We start from the raw sequence: 6,453 nt of genomic DNA on the forward strand, positions 1-6,453 counted from the left end.
CAAATAGATCGTCTATGCGAGGCAGAGGGTAACGATTTTTGACCGTCAGTTTGTTGAGTTCTCTGTAGCCGATACACATACGGAATGATCCGTCTTTCTTCTTAACGAACAAGACCGGTGCTCCCCAAGGTGAGAAACATGGTCTTATAAAGCCCTTGCTGAGCAGTTCGTTAAGTTGACCAGAGTGTTCCTGCATCTCAGCTGGTGCTAAACGGTAGGGTGACTTGGCTACTGGGGTAGCTCCTGGGACTAAGTCGATTCTGAACTCGACCTATCGTTGTGGAGGTAATCCAGGTAGCTCTTCTGGGAAAATGTCGGGGAAGTCGCTTACTACTGGGATGTTCTTTAGTTCTTTCGTTTCGAGGCTCGTATCGACGACGTGAGCAAGGAATGCATGGTATTCTTTACGCAGATACTTCTGTGCTTGAATACTTGATATAATACGGAGACTTGCACCGGGTTTGTCACCGTAGACGATAAGGGTTTCGTTAGACGGAAGGTTTAGACGGACTGCTTTCTCGTAGCACATGATGTCGGCACGATGGAGACTTAACCAATCCATGCCAATGATAACGTCGAAGCTTTTTATTGAGACCGACATGAGGTCGATTGGGAATGAATGGTTATCTAGAGTTAGGGTACAACCTAAGTATATGTTGTTCGTACTTTCAGTTTTCCCATTAGCCATTTCTACTGTGAATTGTTCCTTAAGTGTGTGTGGTTGTTGTTTAAGCATGCGAGCAAATTTATGGTTTACGAAGCTTCGCTCCGCTCCACTATCGAACAAAATGCATGCATAGGAGTTATCGAGGAGGAACGTACCAGTCACCACTGGCGGGTCAGCAACTGCTTCCCCGTGGCCTATAGCTAGTACCCTCCCTGCTCCTCCAGCATTCTTCACTTTGGAGCAGTCCCTCTTAAAGTGGCCTATTGCGCCACATCCATAGCAGGTCGGGCTCGCGCCAGAGCCAGGGACTTGGGTGATTGGTTGTGCCGGGAATTTACAGAAACGGACGGTGTGTCCTTTCCTGTTGCAGTTAGAGCACTGCATTTCATGCCAGGGGCCGTTGTGGTGGAAGTTGCATTTGTTGCACTTAGGCAAACTTCCAACATACTGCTTCCCCGGAGCAGTAGCAGCAGTAGGGGTTACCGCGGCATGCACTGCCACAATTTGCTGCTTTTTGGCAGCTTGCTGCTTCTTCTTTTCGTCCCAGAACTTCCGCTTGGTGTCAGCGGGTTTGGAGGGTTCCGGGATGGCTAGGGTTGTTGTGGTTGCAGGGGTTTTGACTCCATGGTCAATGAGTCGTTGTGCCAATCGCTTGGCACTGTCGAATGTAGCGGGGTTTGATGCTAGCACATTCCCCTGATACGGAGGCACTAGCCCCCATATGTACCTCTCGATCTTTTTCCCTTTAGTGGGAACCATATTGGGGTAGAGGGCCACCAGTTCGCTGAATCGGGCAGTATAAAGCAACCACGTTGGTGCCCTTCATAGTCAGGTTCCAAAGTTCTTGCTCCAGTTTCTGGACTTTGCCCCTCGGGCAGTATTCCTCCATCATGAGGTCTTTCATCGTTTCCCAGCCCATGTCGTTGGCTACGACAAGGGTTAGAGCTTTAATGTGGCTGTTCCACCACGTCAGGGCCTTTCCCTCAAAGGTGCATGCGGCATATTTGACTTTGCTCGCAGTAGGGCATGAACAGATTTCGAAGACTGATTCAGTCTTCTCGAACCATTGTGAGAGGGCAATGACTCCGCCGGTGCCTTGGAAAGACTTCGACTTGCAATTGGTGAAATCCTTGTAGGAGCACTCTCTCGAGCGCATAGGGGTTTCAACCAGAATTGATTCAACAAAGGTTCCACCTCTGCTGGCATCAGATGAGTGATACTGAGCCATGGCAGTTGCCATTGTTGCAGCTACGGCAACATTCAGGGCTGCAGTATCAATGATCGGAGGTGTAGGGTTATTCCTGGGAGATTTGTGAGGAGGCATCTTTCAGCTATAAGTTTATAAAGATAAGAAAAATGGTAAGAATCAATTTGTAAGCAACGTGAGAGTGACACATGGACTAACTAACCATAGCCCAACAGTTGAATGAGTGTTTGAAATCACAATAAGGAATATTAGTAGGAAAACACAAATGTACAGATTTTTCCCACAGATTAGATAGATTTCAATAATACTGGTATTACTGATGTAATAAGTTCACGGAAAATCGACCTAACGGTAGGTCTTACATCATACCATACAGATAAGTTCGACAGTTTTTAGATTCCTAATTAGAGTACTGAAAGTTAGGAATATTTTACAGACAAGTGCTACTTAGAGCACAGATGTTAAAGGCTGTTCCTTAACCAAAAGACATAGATGTACTAGACATCATCTAACGGCGATAGGAATTCCTCGGGCGAGCCCTGAGGTCTGACACTTGACGAAACACCTCTTGAAGGTGTCGCTCCTGAGCCCTCTGGCGGGCTCGAAGTTCCAAGCCTTCAGCTCGGGAGGCAGCCAGCTGTTGCTGCAGGGTTTAATTGGTTCTCCGGGTCCGTTCCATGTCTTCTTCAAGACGGCGGATGCTGACTGTGTTGACACCAGAGTTGGCATCAATCTCCATGACTCGGTCGATGGCTGCTCGACCTTGCTCAACATTACGAGCTATTCTGCGGATAATGACGGGCAGAGCTCGGTCAGCAGAACCACCTTCACTGACGTTGTAAAAGCTTCGGTCCCCAAAGTATGGTAAGGGTTGACCCTGTTCATCACTCCAGTGATTCAAGTTGGTTGCCCACAAGGGAGTAGGACCTGGAAAAGCTAGTCGGGGGTTGTTGTTCGGGGCTTGACCTACTAGCGGTAGGTTGTTGACTTCAGGCTCGGAGTCAGATCCATCAGAAAAGCCTTCTGCGAGGTGATCATCCAAAGGGATTGGATGCTCATCTTCGGGCTCTTCTTCGATCCACCCAGCATTGCCTTCATTTGGAAAGTACGGGTCGCCGTGATGGAATCCAACCATTTAAATCTACGCGAGAAGAGAGGTATAAGAATATAGTATACATGTAACTAGTAGTACAAAATATACTTATAGTATTTTACGTTTAAGTTCTACTGATCTTCTTGTGGTATTGTTGGTAAGTTTTTAGACTTGTTAACACATCACAACCATTCTAGGGCATATGCTAATCACTCCTAGAACCAGCATAGTTGATCAGGCTCTGCCATTCCCAGGACTGACCATACATCCCCGAGCTCACTTGTGATATTTAACAATTGTAATACTTTCGTTCTTGTCATTGTGACACTGATTTTAGTATGAATGCAGACTAGTATACCTAATTAAATATCTTATTATTTAAAGTATAGACTCTTGGTCAGAGTGCGTTAATCCCTAATGGGTTTATAGTTTAGTATATCTTTTATGGGTTGATATACTTGATTCACTATAAACAATGCTCTGATACCAATATGTCACACCCCAAAACCAAGAACGGCGGAAACGTTCTGGGGCGGAGGACGTCATGTAAAGTATCACAACACAGTAAATGTAAATAAGCAAACAACATCATCCATTGCATTAAATATATAATTTTAATACAAGCGTGTTCTGTACAGTTACAGACACCAAAATAATGTAAATCAAAATAATAAGATGAGTCTTGGATGCGCTCCATCTTCTCAAAAGCTGGCCTCGATACCTGTCTACTGATGACCTGAGAATACAAGTTATTTTGAAAGAGTTTATCAACATTAAGCAGGTGAGTTCATAAGTATTTTAGTGTCGGTATTTGTTATCAAAATGTTTGAACCTGTCTCAAGTATAATTTTGTAAAATGTAAGCAATTGTTTGTAAGTGTTTGTAAAAGTTTGAATTCCTCAGAAAAACCTATATTTTCTATTAAAGTAGCCTTCTACCAAGGCTTAACTGTTTTGTATGCTCGTTTGTTGTAAAAGTGTGTAATTTCCCAAATGTAACTATTATTTAACAAAATATAGTTTGTACATTAATGTTTAAGTGAAATAATCACTAAATATATGTAATGGGTAAATCATTGTAGTACTGTAGTTTTGTATTATAGGAACTACTACTGTACTAACTACCTTAAATCGGATTTATATTAAGGTATAATGTGATAAATTGCACCATACTATCGACTGGTAACAACGACATACGAATGGTCGTAATAACGGAATGACGTTTGGCACCTGCAGACCTGCAGGTCCGGCTGTAGCTAGCAGCAAGGTGTAGGATAGTCAATCCAGTATAGATCTATACGCAAACTCACGCTCTCCCTCCAAGAGAATTCTGGCTACAACTCGGGCCATGACATTTAAGGCATGCTCCGATACAGTGGATCACAATTGTTAACATATTCTTGTATATGTAATGTAATGTTTCTCGTTCTAGTATAGTTGTATATGTTCTCTTCCTAGTATAGTTGCATATGTTCTCTTTCTAGTATAGTTGTATATGTTCTCATAGTAATGTAATGTATATGTTCTCATAGTAATGTAATGTATATGCTCATGAATGAACTGACTCATTGATCTAGAAGTTGTAGTAGTATGATCCTGTGTTACCCCGATGGTAACTTACTAATGATGTGTCTAGTACGCATGAATATGGAAGTACCTTTATGTCTATATATGTATATTTTATATATAATTAATATTGAAACGACCTTCGGATGGTTACCCGAAATCCCACCAGACCACATCCAAATCGAGAAAAAGGAAATAGGGCTGATGACCTTCCTAAGCCCTTTAAACATTACTTATATATCTATACATATATGGGCATGCAATTTATAAGAAGTAAAACAAAGTTTAATAAAAGCATTTGATAAGTAAAAGAGTTTGTAAAACATTTTGAAGTAAAACAGTTTGATAAACAGTTTGAACAGTGATAAAATCATTGGTTTTCTAGTTATTAATCACATGTGATTGATGCAATAACTATAAGTATTTAAGTTTTATCCCCCCATAAAGTTTTTAAAACATTTAAAATCATTTCAAAGGTTAATTAAAGGGGTATGAACTCACTTGCGGTGAGCGGTTTGGATTGTAGTATCGGATACCGTGCTAGGTGGCAAACAGAGACTTTTTCATATAATGAGCATATATATAACTAATTAGCCAAATAAAAACTTAATGAAATAAGTTGGGACACTCAAGAACATGTAAACACTTTGTATAAGTGTTAAAGGTCCTAAGGGTTGCTTCTAGGTTGTTACGGGACAAGGCTAAAGGGGTTTAATGTACCAAATGACCTTGAATAAGAGTTTACTACCCAATAAACCCCACACAAGGAGTTTACGGTCGTAAACCCTTGAGTTTACGACCATGAACTCCAATCTTGGTGGTTTTGGGTGTTTTAAGGTGGTAAATGATTTCTAGAATAAGCCTAGCTTGGTGGTTTAATCCTTTGGGAAGTTTAGGGCATAGATAATACTCCTTTGAGGAGTTTACGGCCAAATGACCATATCCCTTAGAGTTTACGTCCATAAACTCTCATGGGATGGATGTTTTAATTCTTTTAAGTCTCTTGCACAAGTAGGATAATTTCTAGGCTTTTGTTTAAGGCTAAGGGGGACTCTAGGCACACTTTGGTGCCCTTACTTTGTGTTTACGGCCCAAGAGCATATCCTTGGCCGTAAACTCCCTTTAAGGGGTGTTCTTGATGTTTAAAAGTCCATAAATTAGCTAGGATTAAATGGGGTTTAATGTCTAAAGCCTTAGGAATAATTAGGACACATTTTGGCCCTTGAAATTGGTGTTCATGGTCCAAGAAGTTCTTGGGCCGTAAACACCTATAACTTGGTGTTTTTGGTTGCTTTCTAGTCTCAAATGTACCTACATATTATCCTAAACTAGTTGCCTAACAAGGAAATGGGACTAGATGGCCTTTAAGCTCCATTTTGGAGTTTACTCCCCAAGAATGTTCTTGGGCGGTAAACTCCCGGATCTCACATATTTGACATGTAATCTATGTTATGAAGCTTAAAATAAGTATTATAACACAACTAGGGAAGTGTACTCACAATTTGGGATGAAAAACCAAAGATCCGTGAGAGAGAAAATGGCTTTTCTCTAGTTGGAAATGTGAATAATGAATAAATTTAGTTCAGAATTCTATTTGTAGTCCTGAAATATTTTTGGCAAAAATATTTTTATTCCGGAATTGGACTATAACATTATGAAGTTTTGAAATGCTCAAGTTTCACAAACCCAGGAGCATCCACTCTCCTGATATCTCCTTAAACGTAAGCCCTAATGTACACAAACTTATTCGGAAAAGTCTGAAAATCACTGAAACTGGACTAGCTTCTATTGAATAGATATTGTTCGTATAAAATGGAAATTTCGGGTTGTCACAGGATAGGGCGACTCTCTCTCCTCATTAAAAGTATATTGTTAAAATATAAAGTAATTACATGTTTTTCAAAAATTCTCAATCCTAGTT

Source organism: Lactuca sativa, chromosome 4 (assembly GCF_002870075.4).
Source record: "Lactuca sativa cultivar Salinas chromosome 4, Lsat_Salinas_v11, whole genome shotgun sequence".
In the NCBI taxonomy this organism is placed as follows: Eukaryota; Viridiplantae; Streptophyta; class Magnoliopsida; order Asterales; family Asteraceae; genus Lactuca; species Lactuca sativa.